At 43.1% G+C, this 12,389-nt stretch overlaps 1 protein-coding gene across 27 annotated transcripts in view; it reads right to left on the bottom strand.

Annotated features, from left to right (window-relative positions):
* Nucleotides 1-12,389, bottom strand: part of ANK2 (ankyrin 2) — a 698,346-nt gene that overhangs the window by 547,969 nt on the left and 137,988 nt on the right. The window lies entirely within an intron of this gene.

Here is a 12,389-nt window from a genome sequence, read left to right as displayed (position 1 = left end):
TTATTGTTTTATCTTTGCATTTTTCCCTCCCTAAATGAATCCTAATGGTATTAGCTGTCAGCTATATTTTTCCTCTTTGGACACCCCAGGGGCTATATTATGGACCCTCTGGATATACAAGCCTGTGGCCCTTATCCCCACATCCAGCACTCCCAACCTAACCCAGAATGTGCCCCTTGATCCAGAACTGATTTTCTGTAGGACAGAATTTGCACCATTCCAGAATTTACAGTAGCACTTCAGCCTGCCACCTCCAGAGGAACCTTCAAGCCAGGCAAATTGTTCCCCTTCTGAGGAAACTCCCAGAAATATTAAAGCTGAATGGAAGCTGTCTCTGAGGAATGAGCTGTATCACTGTATCTCCCTATTAACCACCTCACTCCTACCATGTCCTAGGCCAGTGCACAAGAGTCATCAGATGAAAATGCAGATTCCTAAGCCCATCCCGAGATTCTGATTCAGTAGCTGAATATGCAGTTGATCTACAAACCACACTAGGAAACCCTGTTAATTCAAGCAGAGATGTTTGATCTAAAGCCTGCTGTTAGAGGAAGGACAGGGACCAGGACCATGTCCTACTCATCTTTGTACCTCCAGCACATAGCACGAGACCTAGCATATAGTAGTTGCTTAATAAATTATTATCAAATGAATCACAACAATTATTATTGAATGAATGGAAACAATAGGCCATAGCTCAACATATACAAGAGTACAAACCTGGCCAAGAAAGATTACAAATAGGCATTTTTAAGAGGTTTTTCCCTGAAGGAGAAATGTGGTACACAGAACGTGCAAGGCAAAATTTCAACTGTTGCATATAATTCTCTTTAAAGTCATCCTTCAATCAAAAAATCTCTATACCCAGGATAAAGAGCAGACATGGATCATTATTGCCTTAAAGCTGGTCATTGAAATCTGAACTGACTTATCATGGATTAATTGTAAAACAATTGAAAAAATAAGGCTCTTCCTTGTTCTTTGATGTTTTTCCTTTACTTTACACTTCACCTTTTATTTGAGAAGCAGTACCATTTTGTGACAGTTTTTGATGCTCCAAATCTGAATTAATACACAGAATGGCATTCATTTTATCCAAACCACACCTTAATACGTTAGGAAAACCATTCGAATTTGTCAAAATATTGGGTATCATCTACTCTTTAAAGACTCAGCACATATTCATAATAACCTTACATCAAAATAGACAGAAGGAATGCACTAGAATGACCAAAAATGTCTTTTGTTTTCCAGGCTGTCACTAAAATATGTGTATGCTCCTTCAGCAGATTTCATTGAAAAAAAAAAAAAAAAAAAAAAAAAGCCTGACCCTGAGCATCAGGGAGCCAATTGTTCTTTTCCAGTCTACAGTGCTGACAGTATATTATCTTCAGCACATATTTGCAAATCACTTAACCTTTCTGCCTTCTGTATATTTTAAAACTGGGACCTGTGAATGAAAGTACAGTGGGTGTCAGCTATTACCTAGAAACATAGGAAAAAGAAATGAGGTAATGCTGAGAAAGGCTAGCCTTATCCATCCCATGGACAAAGTGTTACCAAACGAGGGGTGCAAAATGTCTTCATGGACAGATGGTCCTTCTGAGAATGGAAAGATTACAAAAGGAGGGGAGAAAGGAACAGAAGAGAAGATGCCAGAAATCCACAGAGGAAAGAGGAAAAATTGGCCATTATTTGATAAGGGAAAGTTGAAGACTAAAGCTAAGGCCTGAGATGTTACAAAGATGAAGAACCTATCAGAAAGTGAAATACCAAAGGCACAGGAGAAACGGTAGTATTGTGAGTTACTAGAAAAGATAATTTAGCATATCACCCAGGCTGGAGTGCAGTGGCATGATCTCGGCTCACGGCAACCTCTGCCTCCCGGGTTCAACCTGTTCTCCTGCCTCAGCCTCCCGAGTAGCTGGGATTACAGGCATGCACCATCATGCCTGGCTAATTTTTTGTATTTTTAGTAGAGACGGGGTTTCACCATGTTGGCCAGGCTGGTCTTGAACTCCTGACCTCAGGTGATCCACCCACCTTGGCCTCCCAAAGTGCTGGGATTACAGGCATGAGCCATGCGCCCAGCCTGTTAGGATAACTTTCTAATCCTAAAAATGAACTGGAAACCAAGGATGAGGTAGGAAGGCCAAGACAGAGAAGGAGAGGAACACTCACTCTAGTTCCACAACTCAGGGTTAAATGAAGTGCTGTTTGCATTCCACCTGAGCCTTTCCAGACTGGGACTGCCTGAAAAGCAGGCATTTCCCAGTATGCAGCAGGGCCTCTGTATGAGTCCGTTCTTGTACTGCTGTAAAGATACTACCCGAGGCTGGATAATTTATAAATAAAAAAGGTTTAATTGACTCACAGTTCTGCATGGCTGGGGAGGCCTCGGGAAACTTACAATCATGGCAGAAGGGGAAGGGGAAGCAGGCACTTTCTTCACAGGGTGGCAGGAGAGAGAGAGAGAATGAGGAAGTGCCACACTTTAAAACCATCAGCTCTCATGAGAACTCACTCACTATTATAAGAACAGCATAGGGGAAACTGCCCCCATGATCCACCTCCCACCATGTCCCTCCCTCAACATGTGGGGACTACAATTCAAGATGAGATTTGGGTGGGGACGCAAAGCCAAACCATATCATTCTACCCCTGGATCCTCCCAAATCTCATGTCATTTTCACATCTTGAAACCAATCATGCCTTCCCAATAGTCCCCCAAAGTCTTAACTCATCCCAGCATTAACTCAAAAGTCTAAGTGCAAAGTCTCATCTGAGACAAGGCAAGTCCCTTCTGCCTATGAGCCTGTAAAATCAAAAGCAAGTTATTTCCAAGATACAATGAGGTACAGGCGTTTGGTAAATGTTCCCATTCCAAATGGGATAAATTGGTCAAAAGAAAGGGCCACAGGACCCACGCAAATCCAAAACCCAGCCAGGAGGTCATTAAACCTTAAAGCTCCAAAATAACCTCCTTTAACTCCATGTCTCACATCCAGGGAATGCTGATGCAAGGGGGTGGGCTTTCAAGGCCATGGGCAGCTCCACTCCTGTGGCTCTGCAGGGTACAGCCCCTGAGGCTGCTTTCATGGACTGACATTGAGTGCCTGCGCTTTTCCAGGCACACAGTGCAAGCTGTTGGTGGATCTACCATTCTTGGGTCTGGAGGATGGTGGCCCTCTTCTCACAGCTTCACTAGGCAGAGCTCCAGCGGGGACTCTGTGTGGGGTCTCCAAACCCACATTTCCCTTCTGCATTGCCCCAGCAGAAGTTCTCCATGAGGGCTCCATCCCTGCAGCTGCAGCAGACTTTTGTGTGGACATCCAGGCATTTCCATACATCCTCTGAAATCTAGGCAGAGCTTCCCATACCTCAACTCTTGCCTCTGTGTACCCACAGGCCCAACACCACATGGAAGTTGCCAAGGTTTGGGGCTTACACCCTCTGAAGCAACAGACTGAGCTGTACATGGGCCCCCTTTTAGCCACAGCTGGAACTGGAGCTGCTGGGATGCAGGGTGCCCTGTCCCAAGGCTGCACAGAGCAGAGCAGCCTTGGACCTGGCCCATGAAACCATTTTATCCTCCTAGGCCTCTGCACCTGTGATGGGAGGGGCTGCCTTGAAGGTCTCTGGCATGCCTTGGAGACATTTTCCCTATTTTCTTGGTGATTAACATTTGGCTCCTCATTACTTATGCAAATTTATGCATCTGGCTTGAATTTCTCCCCAGAAAATGGGTTTTTCTTTTCTACCATATGGTCAGGCAACAAATTTTCCAAACTTTTATGCTCTGTTTCCCTTTTAAACATAAGTTCCAATTTCAAGTCATTTTTTTGTGAGCACATATCACTGTGCACTTTCAGGAAAAACCAGGTCACCTCTTGAATGCTTTGCTGCTTAGAAATGTCTTCTCCCAGATACCCTAAATCATCTCTCTCAAGTTCAAAGTTTCACACATCTTTAGTGCCGGGGCAAAACGCCACCAGTCTCTTTGCTAAAGCATGGCAAGACTGACCTTTACTCCAGTTCCCAATAGTTCCTCATCTCCATATGAGACCACCCTACCCTGGACTTCATTGTCCATATCCCTATCAGCATTTTGGTCAAAACCATTCAACAAGTCTCTAGGAAGTTCCAAACTTTCCTTCATCTTCCTGTCTTCTTCTGAGCCCTCAAAACTCTTTCAAACTCTGTCTGTTACCCAGTTCCAAAGTCACATCCACATTTTCAGGTTATTATTATAGCAGTGCCCCACTACCTTGGTACCAATTCTCTTTATTAGTCCTTTCTCACACTGCTATAAAGATGCTACCTGAGACTGAGTAATTTATAAGTAAAAGAGGTTCTGTATGGCTGGGGAAGCCTCAAGAAACTTAAAATCATGGCAGAAGGGGAAGCAAGGCACCTTCTTCACAAGGTGGCAGGAGGGAGAGAGAGACAGCGAGGAAGTGCCACACTTTAAAACCATCAGCTCTCATGAGAACTCACTCACTATCATGAAAACAGCAGGGGGAAACTGCCCCCATGATCCAGTTACCTCCCATCGGGTCCCTCCTTCAACACGTGGGCATTACAATTTGAGATGAGATTTGGGTAGGGACACAAAGCCAAACCATATCAGCCTCCCAGGATAGAAAGCTGTGACCCAGCAATTCCAGCTAAGTCTCCATAAAGGCCAACAGAATGACCTTTCACAGCAAAAAACTCAGGGCACCTAAGGTTTATTTACTTATTACTCCTGAAAACAGCCTAGGGAAAAAAAGTAATCTTCATTACTACTAAGATTGGGGAAAAATTAAGAAATGGAGAAAAGTGGCACTACTTATTGAACATCTGTTTGCTAAGCCCTATCCAACAGAATTTGCATGTGCTATTCCACCTATTCCTCAAATTTTAGCAGAAAGTTCATTTTAATGAGCACTTACTCTATGTTAGGAACTTTATCAAGCATTTTGATAGTTTTTTAATTTAATCCTTAAAACATTCCAGAAATTGGTTATTATTCTCAGTATATGAATTAAGAAAATGAGGCTTAGGCCGGGCGCAGTGGCTCACGCTTGTAATCCCAGCATGGATCAAGGTCAGAGTCGAGACCAGGTGAAACCCCATCTCTATAAAATACAAAAAAAAAATTTAGCCAGGATGGTGGTGGGACCTGTAGGAATGGCGTGAACCCGGGAGGCAGAGCTTGCAGTGAGCTGAGATCGCGCCACTGCACTCCAGCCTGGGCGACAGAGCGAGACTCCGTCTCAAAAAAAAAAAAAAAAAAAAAGAGAATAGGCTTGGAAAGAATAAATAGAAGGAAAGAAAAAAGAAAGGATAATTTCCCCCATCATCATGTGATAAATAAGTAACCAACCAAGGGTTAAAATACAGGTCTGGCCTCTTATATTTATACTAAATACATACACACAGAGTGAAAAAGTCTGATAATTATTTTTCCATTAAAATATAACTATAAAATTATATAGTTTACTCTTCACTATAAATGCATAAGTATACGAGAAAATACAGTCGGAAAAAATGTAAACAAACCAAAAAGAGCAAATACTTTAAATAATAGATGACCAGTTAAATTATAGTACAATAAAATGCTATGTGGTTGTTAAAAAGAATAAGCCAACTGTATACTTTGGTTTATCAAAAAGTCATGAGGGAAACTTCTTTGTAGAACAATTCCAAGTAATAAGTATAAACAGAATGTAGGAATTTGAAAACCGTTTTGTAATCCCTAATGGAATAATGGACTCAGTCATTAATAATCACTGCATGCCAAAAATATCAAGTGAAATGTTGATGGCAGATGAGGCTGACACCACCCAAATACTCTCCTAAATCTTAGTATCACTCAGAGTGAAACATGAGACATACAGCCTTCCTGAGATGATACAGCAGGAGGAGCAGAGCAAGCACCCCCTATGAAGGAGGCTTGGCAAATATACTGAACCTGAATCTAATCAAGACTCAAACATAAGGGATAGAGGAACAAGTTGAACCACACCTGGAGGAAACAACCAGTCAAATCCAGAAGGTGGGGCCTTCTACAGAACGGATAAGCCAGTTTCTCAAAGGAACAAGTGTCTGTTTTTTAAAGATCTGTTTTTTTTAATGTCTGATTATTAAAGATCAAGAAAGACCTAAGACATGCCATATGTGGACCTAATTTGACTCATAAACAATGCAACTGCAAAAAGCCATTTTTGAGAAAATCAGAGCAATTGGAAAATGGACTGGATATTGGATTATACTAAGAATTACTGTTAATTTTCTGAGATGTGATAATGGCTTTGTAGTGTTTCTTTAAGTCCTTATAATATTAGAAATACATACAGAAGTATTTATGGGTGAAATTACATAATATCTAAGATTCATTTTTAAATACTTCCAAAAAAGGGAGAGCTATAGATAGAACCAGATTGGCAAATGTATTTCTTTTTTTTTTTTTTTTTTTGAGATGGAGTCTTGCTCTGTCGCCCAGGCTGGAGTGCAGTGGCGCAATCTCGGCTCACTGCAAGCTCCGCCTCCCGGGTTCACGCCATTCTCCTGCCTCAGCCTCTCTGAGTAGCTGGGACTACAGGCACCCGCCACCATGCCCGGCTAATTTTTTTGTATTTTTAGTAGAGACGGGGTTTCACTGTGGTCTCAATCTCCTGACCTCGTGATCCACCTGCCTCGGCCTTGGTTCAAGCTATTCCTTCCACACATACTTTTTTCTTCTGGTATATTTTAAAGTAAATCTCAAACTTCAGAGAACATATCATTTCAGTCATAAATATTTCAAGATGCTTCTCTAAGAACATTTTTAAAATATAACCACCAAACCACTATCTCACCTAACAAAGTTAATAATTTTTAATATCATCTAATACATAGTAAGAATGTCAAAATATTGATATATGCGCTGAACTGGGTAATGGCGACCTGGGGGTCCATTATACGTTCTAGTTTTGTGTATGTCTGAACTTTTTCATAATAAAACATTTCTTTAAAGCATAAGGCAACTTTGTATGTACTGACGGAGAATAATCTTCAAGACATGTTAAATGAAAAAAGGCACAGAATAGTATATGTAGTACGTTACAATTTGTGTTTTAAAAGTTATATCTATGTATATATAGTCATACAATATACTCGGAAGACACACATGGAATTAAAAACAGCAATTGTCTCCGAGGAGGAGAACTGGAGCACCAGGGATAAAGAAAGACTTATTTATCCTTTTGTACCTTTTGAATTTGGGACAGTCTATTATGTATTTTAAAACATAAATCATTCCGGCCAGGCGCGGTGGCTCACGCCTGTAATCCCAGCACTTTGGAAGGCCGAGGAGGGCAGATCACGAGGTCAGGAGATCGAGACCATCCTGGCTAACCTGGTGAAACCCTGTCTCTACTAAAAATACAAAAAATCAGCCAGGCGTGGAGTCGGGCGCCTGTAGTCCTAGCTACTCGGGAGGCTGAGCCAGAAGAATGGCGTGAACCCAAGAGGCGGAGCTTGCAGTGAGCGGAGATGGCGCCACTGCACTCCAGCCTGGGGGACAGAGCGAGACTCCCTCTCAAAAATAAATAAATAAATAAATAAATCATACATAAATTAAAAGAAAAAATATATAGGCACCTAGGTGCATCATGTATCATCAAAACTAATCATTAAGTGTAAATGAGAGTAGTCACTGCTTAAACTACTCTAATTTTGACCTATCAGATTTATCTTGCAAAAATTGCCCTGACATCTCTAAAATCAGACATCTCCAGCCAGCTGTCTGTCCAATCCAATATTCTAGTGCTCTAGATTTTAGAGCTACTGTGGTCTAAAGATTGGCATTTCAGCGTATTATTTCCTCCCCTTACCCACTACCTCATGTTTGGCTTATTCTGTTTAAAACTTTTTATAATTCTATATTCCAAGGCTTTCTTCAGTAGAACGTCTAAGGAATTTCCTTCACTATCAGAACAACCAAGACTGTTTCTGTTTCTCTTGTGCTTCAAACTGAAAGTAAGATCACCTTTCAAACTGTCCCATGTCCAAACAAAGCTAGTCTTCCCATCCAGCTGCCACAGATCACTTTCTGTCCTTCCAACCTACTTGTACTAGCTCCATGTCCTAACATATAGTATGCTACCTACCATCTGTCTTTAGGTGGACTTGTCTCTTTCCAACTTAAATTCTAAATAATTTAAACAGATGAGTGCTGAAACACAAGTATACAGTTGTCTCTTTACAACAATTTAGATTTAACTGAAGCAGAATATTGGAAGTTATAAAGCAAGAATATATATCCTTTTAAAATATTTTTCTAAATTTCTCCTTTTCAATCACAAATGGAAAAATGAAGCAATAGTGCATAACAGTAGAAGACCATGGAATGTTATTCTCTGTGTGAAATTTTAGAGCAACAATTATTTTTAGTAACATCTGGGCCAAATGTTCTTACAGGACTTAGTTTATTCTGAAATTGAATATCATACAATATCGGGATGAGGTATTTAAAATTCTGCAGTACTACTCTACAAATAACTTTACAATTTGAATGACTCTGCTTTTATCCATATCAACAAAGTTTTAGTAAGCACACAGTACACAATATGAAGAAACAATAGTCTTTCCTGGGCAAAATAAAATAATTTTGTGACTGTAAAATGATGCAAAATCTATTTTTTTCTTCCAACTTTTATTTTAGGTTCAGGGGTACATGTACAGGTTTGGTATATAAGTAAATTGCGTCTTACAGGCCAGGTGCTGTGGCTCATGCCTGTAATCACAGCATTTTGGAAGGCCAAGGCAGGCGGATCACTTGAGGCCAGGATTTAGAACCCACCCTGGTCAACATGATGAAACCCCGTCTCTACTAAAAATACAAAAATTAGCCTGGTGTTGGTGGCTCACACCTGTAGTCCTAGCTACTCAAGAGGCTGAGGCAGGAGAATTGCTTGAACACGGGAGTCAGAAGTTGCAGTGGCCTGAGATTGTGGCACTGCTCTCCAGCCTGCGTGACATAATGAGACCGTCTTGTGTCCGGAATTGGTGGGTTCTTGGTCTCGCTGATTTCAGGAATGAAGCCGCGGACCCTTGCGGTGAGTGTAACGGTTCTTAAAGATGGCGCGTCTGGAGTTTTTTCCTTCGGATGTTCAGATGTGTCCAGAGTTTCTTCCTTCTGGTGGGTTCGTGATCTCACTGGCCTCAGGAGTGAAGCTGCAGACCTTCACAATGAGTGTTACAGTTGATAAAGGTGGCGTGTCCGGAGTTGTTCATTCCTCCCAGTGAGTTCGTGGTCTCGCTGGTTTCAGGAGTGAAGCTGCAGACCTTCACGGTGAGTGTCACAGCTCATAAAGGCGGCATGGACTCAAAGAGTGAGCAGCAGCAAGATTTATTGCAAAGAGTGAAAGAACAAAGCTTCCACAACATGAAAGGGGACCCAAGCGGGGACCCAAGCAGGTTGTCGCTGTTGGTTCCAGCAGCCTGCTTTTATTCCCTCTTCTGACCCCATCCACATCCTGCTGACTGGTCCATTTTACAGAGAGCTGATTGGCCCATTTTACAGAGAGCTGATTGGTCCATTTTGACAGGGTGCTGATTGGTGCATTTACAAACCTTGAGCTAGACACAGGGTGATGATTGGTGCGTTTACAAACCTTGAACTAGACACAGAGTGCTGCTTGGTGCATTTACAATCCTTTAGCTAGACACAAAAGTTCTCCAAGTCCCCACTAGATTAGCTAGACACAGAGCGCTGATTGGTGCATTTACAAACCTTGAGCTAGACACAGGGTGCTGATTGGTGCGTTTACAATCCTTTAGCTAGACATAAAAGTTCTCCAAGTCCCCACTAGATTAGGTAGACACAGAGCACTGATTGGTGTGTTTACAAACCTTGAGCTAGGCACAGAGTGCTGATTGGTGCATTTATAATCCTTTAGCTAGACATAAAAGTTCTTCATGTCCCCACCTGACTCAGGAGCCCAGCTTGCTTCGCCTAGTGGATCCCACACCAGGGCTGTGGGCAGAGCTGCCTGCCAGTCCCATGCTGCGTGCCCACACTCCTCAGCCATTGGGCGGTCGATGGGACTGGGCACCATGGAGCAGGGGGCAGCACTCGTTGGGGAGGCTTGGGCCACGTGGGAGCCCATGGAGGGGGTGGGGGCTCAGGCATGGTGGGCTGCAGGTCCCGAGCCCTGCCCTGTGGGGAGGCAGCTGAGGCCCGGGGAGAATTCAAGCACGGCGCGGGTGGGCCAGCAGTGCTGGGGTACCCAGCGCACCCTCCGCAGCTGCTGGCCCATGTGCTAAGCCCCTCACTGCCTGGGGCCAGCAGCTCTAGCCAGCCGCTCTGAGTGCAGGGCCCACCGAGCCCGTGCCCACCTGGAACCCGTGCTGGCCTGCGAGTGCCACGCACAGCCCCAGTTCCTGCCAGCGCCTCTCCCTCCACACCTCCCTGCAAGCAGAGGGAGCTGGCTTCGGCCTTGGCCAGCCCAGAGGGGGACTCACACAGTGCAGCTGGGGACTGAAGGGCTCCTCAAGTGCGGCCAGAGTGGACGCTGTAGCCTGAGGAGGTGCCGAGAGCGAGCAAGGGCTGTTAGCACGTTGTCACCTCTCAGTCTCAAAAAAAAAAAAAAAAAAAATTGTGTGTTACAGGGGTTTGGTGTATAGATTATTTTGTTACCCAGGTAATAACCATAGTAACCAAAAGTACCAATCTTTACTCTCCTCCCACACTCCACCTTTAAGTAGGCCCCAGTGTCTAATGTTCCCTTCTTTGTGTCCATGTGTATTTGTACTCTATGTTTAGCTTCCACCTATAAATGAGAACATCTGGTATTCTGTTACTGTGTTAATTTGCTTAGGATAATGGCCTCCAGCTCCATCTATATAGCTACAAAGGACATGATCTCATTCATTTGAATGACTGTAGTATTCCATGTTGTGTATGTACCACATTTTATTTACCCAGTCCACTGTTGATGGGCTTTTAGGTTGATTCCATGTCTTTGCTACTGTGAATAGTGCTGCAATGAACATATGTGTGCATATGACTTTATGGTAGAACAATTTATGTTTCTTTGGTTATATACTCAGTGATGAGGTGCTGTGTCAAAGGGTAGCTCTCTTTTAAGTTCTTTGAGAAATCTTCAAACTGCTTTCCATAGTGGCTGACCTAGTTTACATTCCCACTGGCAGTAGATAAGTGTTTGCTTTTCTCCGCAACCTCGCCAGCATGTTATTTTTTGACTTTTTTTAATTTTTTTTTTTTTTTTTTGAGATGCAGAGTCTCACTCTGTTACCCAGGCTAGAGTGCAGTGGCGTGATCTCCACTCACTGCAAGCTCCACCACCCGGGTTCACGCCATTCTCCCGCCTCAGCCTCCCGAGTAGCTGGGACTACAGGTGCCCACCACCACACCCAGCTAATTTTGCTTTTGTATTGTTAGTAGAGATGGGGTTTCACCATGTTAGCCAGGATGGTCTCCATCTCCTGACCTTGTGATCTGCCATCCTCGGCCTCCCAAAGTGCTGGGATTACAGGTGTGAGCCACCACGCCCAGCACTGACTTTTTAATAATAGCCCTTCTAAGCGGTGTGAGATGGTATCTCATTGTGGTTTTGATTTGCATATCTCTAATGATTAGTTTTGAGAATTTTTTTCATATGCCTGTTGGCCGCCTGTGTGTCTTCTTTTGAGAAGTGTCTCTCCATGTCCTTTGCCCTTCCTTTTTTTTTTTTTTTTTTTTTTGTAGAGATGGGCTCATACTATGTTGCCCAGGCTAGTCTAACTCCTGGTCTCAAAGCAATCCTTCTGCCTTCGCCTCCCAAAGTGCTGGGATTATAGGCATGAGCCACTGCACCAGGCCTGAGGATACAATAAATATAATTGTAAATATATATGTACCCAACACTGGAACACCCAGATATAAAGGGAGAAATAGACTCTAATACAGTAATAGTTAAGGACTTAAACACTCTACTCTCAGCATTAGACAGATTATCTAGACATAAAACCAACAAACAAACATTGGATTTAAACTGCACTTTATTTATTCATTCATTCATTCATTTATTTATATTTTTGAGACAGAGTCCTGCTGTGTCACCCAGGCTGGAATGCAGTGGCATCATCTCAGCTCACTGAAACCTCCGCCTCCTGGGTTCAAGCAATTCTTATGCCTCAGCCCCACAAATAGCTGGGATTACAGGTGCCACCACGCCCGGCTAATTTTTGTTTTGCTTTTAGTAGAGACGGGGTTTCACCATATTGGCCAGCCTGTTCTCAAACTCCTGGCCTCAAGTGATCCACCTGCCTTCGCCTCCCAAAGAGCTGGAATTACGGGTGTGAACCACCACACCCAGCCTCCTTTGCCCATTTTTTAATAGGGTTGTTTGTTTTTTGCT

This window comes from Hylobates moloch, unplaced genomic scaffold (assembly GCF_009828535.3).
Source record: "Hylobates moloch isolate HMO894 unplaced genomic scaffold, HMol_V3 SCAFFOLD_3, whole genome shotgun sequence".
NCBI lineage: Eukaryota > Metazoa > Chordata > Mammalia > Primates > Hylobatidae > Hylobates > Hylobates moloch.
Note: the sequence above shows the minus strand (reverse complement) of the source record. Positions and strands in the feature narration are given on the sequence as shown.